The 15110-nt window shown below is 35.0% G+C and overlaps 1 long non-coding RNA gene across 1 annotated transcript; it reads right to left on the bottom strand.

Moving 5' to 3' along the window:
• Window positions 1-11602: 11602 nt before the first annotated feature.
• LOC132070288 (uncharacterized) lies at window positions 11603-14420 on the bottom strand. Its single transcript, XR_009417938.1, has 3 exons — window positions 14357-14420; window positions 14227-14249; window positions 11603-12583 (listed from the first exon to the last, which is right to left on the bottom strand). It is a non-coding gene; the product is annotated as an uncharacterized LOC132070288 (long non-coding RNA).
• Between the last annotated feature and the right edge of the window lie 690 nt (window positions 14421-15110).

The raw sequence follows: 15110 nt of genomic DNA, 5'->3' as shown, positions 1-15110 counted from the left end.
ACTATACTGAAGAGTTACTATACTAAAGAGTTACTAAAAGATGCTAAACTAAAGAAAAACCCATGACTTCTCCAGACAGTCAGGCACAGCTTTGAGTGATTGGTTAATTAATATAAACAACCATCACTAGAGCCCAATTACCAAATCCCTTCAGGTTAACAATCTTCCTAACACATTCCACATATGCAAAACATCAGGAGCAGCAAGTAGAGATAAGAATTGTTTTCTGTTCTTTGAGGTTTCTCGCTGCATTTCCCAGGACAAGTCCTTGCTAAATTGTGCTTGCTTCTCTCTGTGAAGAGAGATGTGGCCACATGGAGCAAAATTTCATGTTTTATCCTGGTACAAGATGCTTCTGTTCTGTCTACATTTTGACAGGAATAAAAAGGTTCTGTACTTTTTTACTATCTGACCTTTTCTATAAAGTTTTGGCTGGAATCTTAACTGTCACAAACATACCTTCTCCAAATGATCTTAATTTGAGCTGTTTCAGCTGATGTTTTAATCACTGGTGTATCCATTGATTTCCATTTACCATGTTAGATGTGAATTGTTCTGTCGTGCACTTTAATTTCTTTATCATATGGCTGCAGCTCTGGAGGCTGTGTCACACAAAGCACCAAGAGATAATGGGCCATATAGCAAGGCCCCTAAAGCCAGATTTAAATGAACTAGCTTGCTCTTCTTAAGCTGTTGCATTTCTAAGTATGAAATTTAAAAAGCATTTTGCAGTCAATATTCATGCTCTATACAACTCTATTTTTCCACCCAACAATAATTTGAAAGAAAAAAGAATTGTCGAAGTATTGTTCAGACAACAAATCCTGATGGTTTCTGCTTTGGAAAAAGCATTTTTTGATTTCTATTTCAGTTTTTGCCTGTATTGGTTGGTTTCCAAGACAATATTACTCTATTTTCAAACTCTGTTCACATAAATGTTCAGACAACAATAGAGTTTTGACACGTGAGTGATGTTGAGAAGTATTTGATCTCACATGTCAGCATCATTGCTCTCATAATTCTCGTTACCCTGTTCCTTATAACTGCATAGCTGTCTTAAAATTAGTACATGTCACGTCTCACAGCAAAAGTTATTGCTTTTGAATTCTATTTCTTTCATCAGGATTTTCATAACATGCTCATTTATAACAGCAGACAGCATCCATTCCATTCCCTCTGCTGGTTTTTAACTCCATGAGGGCAGTAGCTGTGGTCATTCTTGTACATAACTGTGGAGAGCAAAGCCAAGCAAGAGCACATGCTTTCAAGCCCTATGACTGGGAGTATCACAATATGCAAAGACTCCTAAGGTATTAATCTTGGGACCACTGGTTACATATTTTTCCTTCTCATGGGTTTAAATACTCATTCAGCTATCAATTTCATACGATTTTGACATGAAAATATTGCATCATTTATAAATGAGAACTTGATCTCTTGTCTTCATCAACTTTATTTTTATTCTCCCCTCATTATTAGTAGTTTGGCAATCAATTAATTTTCACAAACATGTTGGATAGTCATTCAAAGATCTTTCTACACTGAATATTATCACACAAAGTGAATCAATGTTGTCTTGCTTGTACAGAAGTGATTAGTGAATTATTTATTAAAAGTCACAAATAAATTCTGCATTCAGTTTTTGCTTACCCGAAGAAACACTTAATGTACAATAACATCCTGTTTTACCAGGAAAGATACAATTTCATGTTATACAGGGTAATATCACTGCATTTTTTGTACTTTAGTACAAAGAAGAGAATTATATTTTCTTTGTATTGTAAAATAGCTCAAATGCCTACATGCAAGGCAGCATCAAATGGAAAATAAATTTATATATATATATATTTAAGATTTTATTAAAAAATAAGTGTTACTTACTAAAAACAAAAGAAAACAAAACCAAAACAAAGCCTTCTCTAAATGAAGCTCTGATTATAACAAAATCTGCCATCACATCTGTGGATAAATTCATTCACAAGGATGAAAATATTTTATCCAGACTATCTATTTCAAATGAGTCTCTCTGTATGAGATATAAAAACATAGCTTATCCAGAGAAGTCATGAACAGTTTCTGTAGGCTAAATCAACTGCTCATGAATATTTTACCTTATTTGAAGTAGCATTGCTAGTGTTACATTTGCATTAGATTAATGAAGATGGTCATTTCTCAATGAAATGTGTAACAAAGTGAAAGAAGAGAAATAGGAGGATGTCAAGTAATCCATGTTAAGAATATCCTAAGGAGCTGATACCTTATTGAATAAATAACATTGAATTACTTTCTGCTACTTTCTCATCTTAGAACAGTTTCAGTATTTGACCTTGTCTCTTCTTGAAAGATGGTCTCAATATACCTGCCTCTAGCATTCAGAATGTTTACATGTCTTCTTAATGCCCATGGATGTTCCCTTTCTTCCGTTCAGTTTTTACCCCAATTCCAGCCAGCAGCCTCCTGCTTTTAATTGATTTCCTTACACTTAGTACTGGCTTCTCTCTAAATAGTCATTCTGAAAAGGCTCTGTGGGATTTAATGAACGAGCTATTATGCAATATAGACCAACACCAGCAAATACACTGTATAAAGAAATACCCTGTACAATACAGTACTTATAAAATGTAAGAGACTCCTTGTTACCCTGCAGCCTTCATGTATCCCTCTACAGCATGAGGGACATCCTTCAAAATCTGTGGCAGACAGCTCTGCATCTCAAACCCTTGTAGTGATAGTTCACTTTCTAGCTGGTCAAGACACTCAGTCACATTTTAAATAGATCTGTGAGTCTGCTGGGACAACAAGGACACTTGTTAATTTTCCCACAGCCCCAGTTTCTGGCAGTGTCATTAAATAAATATCCTGGGTAAAGAATTCCTTGGAGTCATCCAGCTACCCAAAGTCACATCACAGCAGATTAGGGTAAAACTGAAAGGTAAATTGAAGCTCTTATTTATATCCTCTAAAATGGTAATATGTCTAATAACAGTTGTATAAGAAGTAGGCAAAAAAATAAAAGCTTTTTCATTCAGTTTATATGGTGACTACCAGAAAAGTCTGCCATTCTCTCATGTTTTGGCTTTCCTATCCCAAAAGAAAAATTTTCAGGTTTTGGCTATACCTTCTCCCAGTGCTTGGGAGAATACTAGCCTTTACAGACAGCACCTCTTCTGAGATATTTGAGACTATCAAGGATAGTTTCCAAACAGCTGCTGGTGAGCAGTAACTATATGAATAGAAAAATAGTCTTCTTGGGTTTCTTTTATAAAAAGATGAGGAACTGTACAGAGACACATCAGCATTTAGGAGGACCACAGGGATGGATAAAAGCAGTGAAAGGCAAATCACCAAGTAACTTTTACCAGTAAAGAATGAGGTTAGCATTTCTGGTACACTTCATGGTTTTTTAACATTAAATTAACTTTTTGAAAGAGGCACTGCTCAATTTTTTATTTATTTTTTACAATAAATAGATATAAAAGTAATAATTGATCCCAAACAAAATTTGTGGTTTGAGAGGACATTAAAGTTCACAAATGGGAAAGAAAGAAGTCAGAATCCTAAGCAAGTAAAAAAGAGCTCAGTTACACAATATGTGAGCATTCTGTGAGCTGCTGGAATTTCTTATCTCTCACTGAACATGCAGATTCATATGAGGATTGAACAAAAAGGCACAAAAGAAGAACAAGGAAGAAAAACATTTTATTCAAAGTAAAGTAGAAATTCAATTTTCAACTTTTCCCCTATCATTTTATTGGTTTCATCTTCCACAGGAGAAGGAGGTATGCACACACCCTATTAAACTATTCACATTTACAACTTTAAATTAAAAATTAAGGAATCATAATTGTGCTACAGTAATCCACTTTAAGACATGATTGACACTTAAAAGCTGTGTCCTGATTAGTTATTTTGGTGCTTTGGATTATATTATAGCTATTCAACAACCTTCAGCAATGTGTCTTTGTAACATAATCACTAATAACTTCATGACAATCCTAAAGCTATGATGAATAAAGTAAATGGGTGCAGTAAGTAATAATTGCTTCATCTGTTAGTGTCCTTCCCATCTTACAATTTAGCTTTTAGATAAGTCCTTTTGAGCTTCAATTTCATTTTTCACTTTTCTTCTCCATTCCTTGAACATTTCACTTCCCAGAATCCATGGCTGGTAAAAATTAAGTTCCGTATCAATCAACAGGGTCTGACTATAAAAAATTCCTTTTTTTTTGCCTCACATAGGCTAAATTAAAAACATTAAAAAAAAATCACTAAAGAACTGAATGCTTGAGGCTGGAAAGAACCTTTGCAGTTCATCTTGTCCAAACCCCCTACTCAAGCAAGGCCACACAGAGCCGGGGGCCTCAGACTACATCCAGGAAGCTTTTGAAAATCTCCAAGGATGGAGAGTGTGCAACCTCCCTGAGAAATCTGTACCAGTCCCCATTGTGAAACTCACACCAAGTCATGAGAAACTCTGATACACAGCTCAAGGATGTTACAGGGACAAAGAACCTCCCACCAGCATAGTTGCATTCAGAAGGCTTACATATTTAAAGGCACTATAGATATGAAAAATAATATGGAACCCATTTCCTGTAGATGATGTGGAGTGTATTAAACTAGGCTCCTGCCCTTTGAGAAGGTCACAGGATTTGTGACCTGTGTTCCTTGTAGGAACATGAGAGATAGAACTTCTTTTTATAATGGAAGAAGCAGTGATTTTTAATGACAAATTATTATACAGGTTATAAATTCTGTATATTTACAGGTAGCAATATAAACTTTCTTTAGAATTATAGGGTACTTTTACTACAAAAAAACCCAGTTCTGATTATATGGGGGTTCACTGGATGAGTAAGTGTAAATTAAGGGAAAATGATTGCAGAAAAAAAAAAATATTTAATTATAAAATGCAGATGCCTTCCTTGCTGACAATTTCGGAAGACAAGGAAATTTACCCTTGTATTTTCCAGTGGAAAAGTGGGAGACACACTCTTTAAACATACAAAACATCACACCAAAAATAAATATTTTTTAAATTTTGTTTTTTGTTTGGTTTGGGATTTTTGTTTTTGTTTGTTTAAAAAAAGAGTATGTGTGTGAGTAGAGAGAGGTAGAAGGCACTCAGAGCTAAACAAGTTGTTTTGAACCCCAAGTCTCCAAACCTAACACTGGCAGTACAGGTCAGGGAAATCATGTAGAACAAAGAGCAGTGTGTGGAAGTAAAATTTTAAGCCTCATACTTATTTGGATATCCTTTATGTGCAACTTTTGTTTCTTAAGTTTGTAACTCAGTGGGGTTAATTTACTCCTCCTCTAGATATTTATTATGCAGTTTATATATGAGCTAATGTTTCTGACATCACTTTATAATCAGTAGAGTGAAAAAACATGCAGAAAAATGTAACTCATTCTACTGTAACAGTCTAAATTATGTCAGAGGAATCGTTCACTAGAAATGTCTGTTTCTCTGGAGAATAGCAACTAGTGTAATTTTAGACATCTACACCGCTGTCATGGCCCCAGCCAGCAATTCATCCCCATACACCTGCTTGCTTACTCTCCCTGCAGGGAGATGGTGAAGAGAAAGAGAGGGGTAAAAGCGAGAAAATTCATGGGTTGAGATAAAGGCAGTTCAGTAGGTAAAGCAAAAGTTGCACGTTCAAGCAAAGAAAAACCAATAATTTATTCACAGCTTCCCACAGGCAGGCACGTGTTCAGTCATCTCTAGGAAAGCAGGGCTCCATCACACACAATGAGTACTTGAGAAGACAAATGCCATAATTTCAAACAAACTCCTTTGCTTTCTCCTTCTCCCAGCTTTATCTGAGCATGGCATCACACTGTATGGAAAACCCATTTGGTCAGCTGGGGTTGGCTGCCCTGTGTCCCTTCCCAACCCGTTTTGTACACCCAGCCTGCTCTCTCATTGGGTGGGGCACGAAGCAGAACACCCCTTGGCTCTGGGTAAGAACTGCTCAGCTATAACAAAAATACCTCTATATTATCAACAAGCTTTCACTGGAAAACCAAAATAACTCCACAGTAGCTACTATAAAGAAAATTTACTCTCAACTAAATCCAGGACAACCGCTGATATAAACGTTTATGAGAGATGGATGCCACACCACATAAAGTTTGTTTTCTGTGTAACTATTACATGTGTGTGGTGCAAGTAGTCAATAAAAAGAAGGATGTCCTGAGAGACCTGATCTCATTTACGTAATTCAAAGAGCTGGAGTAAACTTCCTGCCTGCCTGTGGTGTGCAGTCATGTGTTAAATCTCTCAAAATCACACTCCATCTAAACCATGGCTTTTTTGCAAAGGTTTGAATACAGCAGAGATACCACAGACACACTTTTGACAAATGCAGCTATAATATTTCATTTTTAATATGGCTAGAGTTCTTAACTGGTGATGTAAAATGACAGGATCGCTATTAGTCAAGTCCTATAATGTTAGGAAAGATGTTAGTCCTATAAGGAAAGATGGACTGTAATCACAGACCTTTTTATTATGTATAGATTTAAAAAAATAAATCTGACAGGAGGTACTGGTTAGTCTTTGGTTTTTAGGGTTAAAGCTTACAAGTTTATTGTCATAATGTGATGTAGCAATGGCTGAAGCAGAAATTGCCTCAGTAATTTATCATGGAAGTAAAAAGCTTGGTAGATGAAACTTACCAAAAGTTCTCAATTATTTAATTCTTCTCTTCCTTTAATGATGCTAAATAGCCAGCTGTTCCTAACTGAAGAAGAATAGAGTGAATACAGAAAATTTCTGAAAAAATAGGTTTTCCTTCTCAAGTAATGCTTTAGACATTCTTTAAATTGCTTACTAGTCTGACAGCAAGAAAGAGCTGATCAACTTTAATTAACTTCTGTTTTGTCTAGTCAATGTAGAGTTATAATATCATGTTAATATTTTATTGCATATATTGAAACATAATATTTGTCTGTGATTCTTATGTCTAATTCTTGAAACTGTCTTGCTTTTTTGTTAATTATTCCAGTACATTCAGCCCTGAAGGCATACATCATTGACAAACATTTTTTTAAAAACTTTGTTGTTGTTAAATTACAAGCAAGCAAATATTAATCTGAAACCCAGCTCAAGCAAGCATCTAAGGCTTCAGACCATAGCAGCTGCAAGAAGACAGCAGAAGCCAGAATCAAAAAATTATACAACATTCTGCTTGCACTTCTCTTTCTCATGGCTCTAAGTGACAATTCTGCATCATTCAGCTGGGTGGGAGGGAGAGCAGATTTGGGATGAAGAGCTTTGTTCAGATCAGGAAATCTGTTATGGTAACTACTGTAAAATCATCACAGCAAAAAGAGTCATTAGAAATCAAATTTGTTTTGTATAAAGGCCCTGTAAAGCATACATGATGGCCGGGGTTTTGCTGTGGTTGTTTGTTGAGTTTGGTTGGGGATTTTTTAGTATTAGATGTCATTTTCAGAGCAAAGAAAAATAAAATAATGCATCTTGCCTCTATTGAAAGCATGAAATAAAATCTCTAACATAATCTAAGCCAAAGTGTGTGGTTGTACTCCACAACTTTAGCAGTATTTCACATAAAGACACAGAAAAAGTCTTGCCAATGTGTTTAGTAATTCTTTGCATTTTTGGCTTGAATTATCTTAAAGGAACTTCTCAAAAAGTAAATAATCAATGGATTCCAAATATTCATAAATTTCTTTAAAGTGCTACCAGTTTAGTCTCTGGAAAGGATTTTTCATCTTTGGACATTTTGATCACTTTGTCTATATGCCTCTTGCAACAGATTCATCTATATGGATTAATTCTTTTAGATGAGTGTCATAATATAACTGCAGGCAGCAGCCACATGCATTTTGACATTTTATAGAAATATTATTAACTGCTCTTTCATTTACCATGTCCTCATTTTCAGGGCATGGTTCCTACTCTTCTCCAGTAGAGTGAAACATACTAAATTGTTTCACTCGGGGGAAAGAAAACCAAAAGAAAACAAATCTTTTCCTGCCCAAACATCATAGCACAATATTAGTAATATAAATGAAATCATTAAACAAAAAAAGCACTGAGAAAAGACATTATTTTCTAAAGTTTAAGCCTATTAGGGAATTCTGTAGTCTTGAAGACTGTCATATGCAGCATGAAAATTAGAAATACAACCAAGTCAAAGTGAGAGTTCTTGCATTTTGTCAGGCTTAGGGTATATGGGGAACATTCTTTTGCTGGTTAATTGTTAGATGTGCCTCTCCATTTTAATGTACTTATATATATTTGGTTTTGACAAATAGCCAGGTGAGAATAAAACAGGAGCCAATTGTTAGATGTTTTGACATAAGGAGATATGAAAAATATTTCTCCAAAATGTACATTCTTTTTTTGCATTACCATCATCTTTCTCAGTCTTCCAAAGTTACTGTTCTATTTTGTGTGAAGGTGAATGTTTCACATCAAACGGATGAAATATGGTTTCATCTGGGGGAGCTCATTCCAGAAAGAAGAAATTGAGGAAATAAAATCAGTTAAATGGCAATAATTTTGCAGTCAAATCATCAATCAATAATGAGTTATTCACCTATTCCTATCTGTTTGTTCATGTCTTGCTGCTCTACTGCTGGAAGCAGGAATGCTTACCTGCAGTTGCTGCTACAACTGCTACCCTAGTACAAAGTGTTCCTTATTTTACTTTAAAACTGTATTGCCAACCTGATTTTCAAGCACTGGGAGATGTAAACAGATTTTTTTTTTTCCAGCTCTAATTTCAAACTACTGCCCATCAAAGACGGAAGCATAAAACAGAATAGGAATGAATGCATTTTCTTATTGTTGATTCTATCTTCAAGGGTTAAGAGACCAAACTGTTGTTTATGTATGCACTTCATCCTGCTCTTGAAAATTAATGATTCTTCTGTGAGAATTTTCAAGTAAAGAAATAGTAAAGAAATATAGTGGATCACTTCTGGCCTATGAAAACATGAAGTGGTTTTGTGCAGCAAAATGAATAAAGTCTCAGATTTATAAATTGTGCCACAGACGCTACTCCTTCAGAAAGACAATACCAAAATGGTGCATTAAAAAAGAAGCATAAGAGACTTTTTAAAGATATATTTGTGAATGTAAAAAGTTGTGTATGAGAAAAAGCTCAGAAAGTGCTTGAAGAAAAATGGATTTGGGGTTACAGAGGCCATTAGAGTGGCAATATGGTTTGGGAGTGGGGGGGGCACAAAATACAAGTTTAAAACAAAAATTTAAGTCAAAAAAACAAGCTATAAGGAGGAGCAAAAGTTATGAATAGAATACATAAGAACTTTTGTGCAAGGAGAGGGGTAACAAGAAACCCTTGTCTGAAACATCACTACATCAACTCAGTTAAAGAACGATAAAAACATTGGAAATGGTTACCCAGGAAGGTTGTGAGGAATTTCCACCCTGGTGATGTTCAAATCCAAGCCAGTGAAGACCGAAGAACCCACTCCAACTTTGAAGCCAGACTGCTTTGAGAATGAGGTTGGACCAGATGACCTACAGGAGCTGTTTCAGACCTAAATTATTCTATTATACTGTGATGCAGTCTGTCACAGATCATTCTGAAAAACTTTGCAGACTTAAAGTTTTAAGAAATTAACATAGTGTTCCTTGAAATAAATTCTTAAGACTGTTTAGGTGCATAGTGAACACATGACACTTGAATAAGGGTTTCAGTTCTGTAAAAACTTTTACAGAATTCTATGCTCTTTCTATGCTCGGAAATCTATGCTCCTCCAAACCCATACAGAAAGAAAAAGCCAAAGAAACACTTCTTTTAGTATACCAAAGTCTCACGCGGCAGAACTTGTTTTTCACAATACTGTAATGTTGTATTAAAATGTAATCCTTAATTCCTTCTTTCAACAAAATCTCTAAATACAATCATCTCATGGTATCAGAGAATTCTTTTATTTTACAATCCATGCTTAAGTGAGTGCTGTCCTAGAGAAGTTTGGATCCTAATATGACTAAATGTCTCACTTGTTCAGTTGTCATCAGTCATGATTACTGTTCTGTTAGTTTGGCAACAGGAGATAAATTACTAAAATGTCTGTGTTAGGAAATCTGAAATTAAATGGTAGCCCTCTATGAGCAGACAGCAAGGCATTTAGCATAAGAGTTCCAAAATAATTATAAGTTACTGTTATACCTACTTAAAAGTTTAAATATATGTGTGCGTACATGCATAATGAAGCAGAACGCATCACAGTAAAAACTGCTTGAAGACCTGCCTAAGGCCTGGGGAACTTGAAAGCTTTATATCCCTGCATTTTTGGAAATAAGAGCTGAAAAATCTTAATTCACATTCCCTCTAATAGACATGCCTAGAAATTCAAAATTTAATATACTATAAGGCTTTTGTTTAACTTAAATGATAACTTGGAAATCGCATTCACCATAGTAAGTTTATGTCTTTCACCATAGTAGATTTTAATTAATTGTTATTTATTTCTCTTCATGAGTTTTGGACATCTGCAACTAATACACTTATAAATTTTTTCCAACTAAGTTAAAATTATATGCCTGGAAAACACGGTGGACAAATGATTCTACAAAACTACATATTTATTGTCACAGAATGTTTTACAAAAAATCCTTTCCTCAGGATTTTTTCTCCTGAGAAGCCTCAGTAACAAAATGTAAACAATAATTATCCGCTGCTGTGGAATGCAACAGGCGCATCTTGGATTGGTCCGTGTTGGTTGTTTCTAATTAATGGCCAATCACAGTCCAGCTGTATCAGTCTGTGTGGTCAGTGACAAGATTTTGTTATTCATTCCATTCATTTCCTTTGCTTGCAAGCCTTTTGATGAAATCCTACCTCCTATTCTTTTAGTATAGTTTTAATATATCATTCTCTTAATATAATAGGTATCATAAAATAGTAATTTAGCCTTCCTCATCTCTTCTGTCTTCCTGGGACCCCTGTGAACATCACCAAAACTTATGGCAATTCCACTTCTCGGCAATGATACTTAACATGGAATGATATGAGCTTCAGTCAAAAAGTTGGTAAATTTAAAGCAAGTACTAGCAGATCCACATGTATTTAATGAATGATTCAGACAAGCATGAAAAGTGTAATTCAGTATAGGACTAACATGCTAAATGTTTTTGTCCTTACTTAGAAGATTGATAATATAATAGTTTTTTCTCTGTGGTTGTAGCCTAAAAATACCAAGAAGCTAATTGCAAGAAAACAGATATTCTTTCCCTCATTATTGACTACTTTGTGATACAATATTTCATATTATAAGCCATCAGAGGGTAATGGGGTATCCTTTTTTTGAAGAAGAAAGATTAAGTTTTGCTACTTGCAAATTTGCTTAAAGAGAAAAAACTAATTGTAAGAAATTATTGCGATGAATAAATTGTGCATTATATGTTCCAATCACAGCAGAAAATACAGTATTAGGAAAAAAATACTCATTGGTAGTCACAATATGTTCTGAGTTATATATTGTGTAGAAATTGGTCTGTCTCTAGCTTGTTATTAAAAGCAAAAAAAAAAAAGAGGAAGTAAGTAAAAAACATTTTTCAAGTGCTGGCAGCTGCAAAAAGCATTTATTATCTCAAAGACTTTTAGGCTGAAGGAAAATTTCAGCCTTTCAGGGTGTTGCATTGTCAGTCTGCTTTATGTAATGATAATCTGAAAAGATTAAAACCTGAAAGGGATGCATGTTAACTTTTATATCTAAGACCTTTATTAATTTACCCTTAATCTTTCCAGATGAAAATGAAGAGTAGAATAGCATAGAAGAGATATTTACCCTTAAATAGTAACTACCTACTGTTATTGAAGTCTCAGTGACTGAAATCGAAGGGATTTTTTTTGTATTTGGATAATTTTTGATGTTTACAATATGCGAGGAGTAGATATTACCCTTTGTTTTATGCGTACTATCCCTGTCTATGGCAGCCTCATCCAGTGCTCTGTTGTGATTCCAGATACAAGTTGGTCTAGGCCAGAGCACCATCTTTTTCAGCATTAAGTACAAATGCCGTTTCACCAAATTTGCTGTACTCAGTTTAGACTGTAGGAGACAATCCCTGTTATTCCATTCAGCTTCTCTTTTTTTGCAAGGCAAGATACTTTAGACTTACTGTTCAATAACAGCAGTCCCTAGCCAGATATGTCTTTTAAGTTCACATTCTAGTTTCTGTTCAGTTTCCTGTTCAGGTGCTCAATTTGTGTCACTAGCAAGAACATCATCATCTCCTGACACTGATGGCTCAGTTTGAATCTTTCCAGAGTATGAAAATTTTAATTTAAACATTTGATTCCATTGGTCCCTAAACTATTACTCTAGCGAAAATTACTCATGTTTCTGGATCTCATTATGAAGAAATCTGCTTATATACCTCGTGGTCTTCCTCAGTAGTTCATTGTGTGCAAAATCATTAAACAGGTTCATAGAATGAGTAGTAGTGTACACAGATATTTTTTGCTTTTCTTTCCACATGGACATGAAGACAATGAGTATGGTAGGGCTGGGACATTCATAGCTACCACAGTTCCCAGTTGTCTGTTTCTGCAGGAAGGATGAGGCATTGGAACTGTGGAAGAGTAGATAAGACATCCAATTTAACTCAGGAGACAAAAATTGCTCTTTAATTTTTTTTTTTTTTTCAAAGTGGAGCTGTCTGCTTTAAAAATATGTGAATGGAGATGATTGGTGAAGGATGTCACCATTAAACTGTAACAAAAGACTGCAAAAGCAATTATCCACAAAACAAACTGAACTACCGTCCAAAGCAAAGAACTGAGATGAGTGATAGTGGTGTCTTCAAAACTAGAATGGAGGAGCTGAGGCAAATTTGCATCAGGCAGCATAGCAATTATTTTGAATGTGGCAAGGATAAGTTAGAAACATATTGCTGAGAAAGATGCACATTGCTAAGGGAAAAGGCTGTAGTTGAGATCATCTCAATAGTGTTTCAGGCAGACTGATATTTAAAGTCTGGGGAGGTACTTCAAGCCAAGTACTTCAAATACTGTGCAGTCAGTTTATTTCACCAGCAAAGGCAGATGCACTCTGATAGAAAGTTTCAAGCCTGGCAAATTTGCTTGAATATGTCCTGCAGCTGTTGGAGGTTTTAAAGGGATGAACAGGCTGTAGTCATCTAAAAGGCAGCTAATTTTGACCCAAAGGTACTATGACAGCTTAATGTGTCAGCCATGTCAATGTATTTGCTTTGAATTCTCAAAATTTGAATGGATTCAAAATGAAGATAAACTCTGGTATCTTCTTGGTTGTAAAAGCCACCAAAAAAGAAAAAAAAAAAAAAAACAACCCCACGAGGACACCGTTATCTAATTATGATTTCAAGTTACATTTCAAACATAACTTAATTTTTGTTCAGGAATGCTCATAATTCCTCATAGCTGATGTTTACTAAAAAGGTCAGACCACTATTCTGAGTTAAAAGACCCTGCAGCATCAGCAGGTAACGCAGAAAGCTCTGAGCCAAGACTCAGCTAAGGCAGCAAATGGTACAGGAGAACACGCCAAGGAATATGAACTTCCTAACAAAGTGCAGCCGTCTTGTAAGTGATTCTGAATGTGTTAAAGTTGGCAATTTACATACATACTACTACCCAAACTTATTTTTACCCTTATGCCTTTTGTTCAGATCAAATGCCTTGTTCTGAATGCAGTGAAGGTCTGCTGCACAAGCAATGACAGTCATTTTGACAAACACAAGAAAAATTTGTGCAGAACGGTTTCAAAAAGAATCTGTTAAAAGGGCAAGATGGTATTAACTAACTGTGTAAGGAAAGAAAGGGCAAAAGAAATTAAAGAATTAATGAATCTTAAATTAAGGACCAAAAAGGAACTTTATCAAATTTGAGGGAAGCTAATAATACATGAAAAGTGCTCAAATACAAGTCAATTCAAGCTATATGGAAAAAGAAACCAAAAAATTTGAATGACTAGAAGAAGAATTTCAGACAGCTTTAACTGGGAAAATCTGGTAGCTACAGAAATAAAAGGAAAAAAAAATCAGCTACTTTTTAGGGTCTTATACATGATTCGAATACATGGGGGAACATAGGGGAAGAAGCAGAGATGAAAAAAACAGTGCTGTTAAACTGACTTATGACCAAGCTACATCTGGTGATACACATTTGTTGCATGGCCCTCATACTGGTCATCTGACATTTAAAAATAGCTTTTCTTATTCTCATAGCCACTTACCAGTTATCTTCTCTTCCTGTGGGCTAGAAAATAGGGAAACAATTATGAGTACATTATTCTGGTATGCATCTATATTGTAAAGAATCTAACCCTGATTTTGTGTTGTCATCTTATTGCAAAAGTTCCATACCTTCTCAGTGATTTCTCATGGGCAGCTCCATTATCAATATTGGTCCTCCTACAACAAAAAAAACTCCAGCTACCTTCTTAGCCAGCTACCCCACTCTTTTGTAGCACTCATCCTCATTGGACACAGCTGTGGCCTGTTAAGGGCAGGGCTGTTCCTAATCTTTGGTGATTAGTGCAGCTGCAACTCCTCAGGGGTGAGATTGCTTTCTGTACTATCTCTATTCTCTTACATTCTATCCCCTCACAATTTTGACCATGTCCATATCTACACTGTTTTCTTTTTGGTTTTGTTTTAATATTTCTATACATAAATGAGTTCATATTCGGTTGTTATTGTTTTATTAACTTTTTTCAATAATGAATCCAACAATTCTCTTCTAAGTCATTGAAGTATTTATACCATTTGTATTTTAAGGAGATGATGTCCAGGACATGTCTTATTATAGAAGAGAAAATACTGAGGAAAAATAAAAGGATTTTCAGTTTACCAGTGGGAATTTGAGGCACAAAAATATTAAGGAAAACATTCAGAGATCTAATATATAAATTTATACACACATTAAATTTTTTAGAAAATTCTCCATAGAGGTCTTTGATTAGATGGGAACAGTATGTCAAACTGTGAGCTTTTTCCTTCCTTTAGCTTAGTCTATTACATATCTTTTATTTCAGTTTTTCTCTTAGACAAACAAAAGTCTAATATTTAGTACCCAATAGAGCATTATGATGATACTCTGAAATATTTAAAATTCATG

The sequence above is a fragment of the Ammospiza nelsoni genome, chromosome 2 (assembly GCF_027579445.1).
Source record: "Ammospiza nelsoni isolate bAmmNel1 chromosome 2, bAmmNel1.pri, whole genome shotgun sequence".
In the NCBI taxonomy this organism is placed as follows: Eukaryota; Metazoa; Chordata; class Aves; order Passeriformes; family Passerellidae; genus Ammospiza; species Ammospiza nelsoni.
The sequence above is the reverse complement of the archived record's forward strand: the minus strand, read 5'-3'. Positions and strand labels throughout refer to the sequence as shown.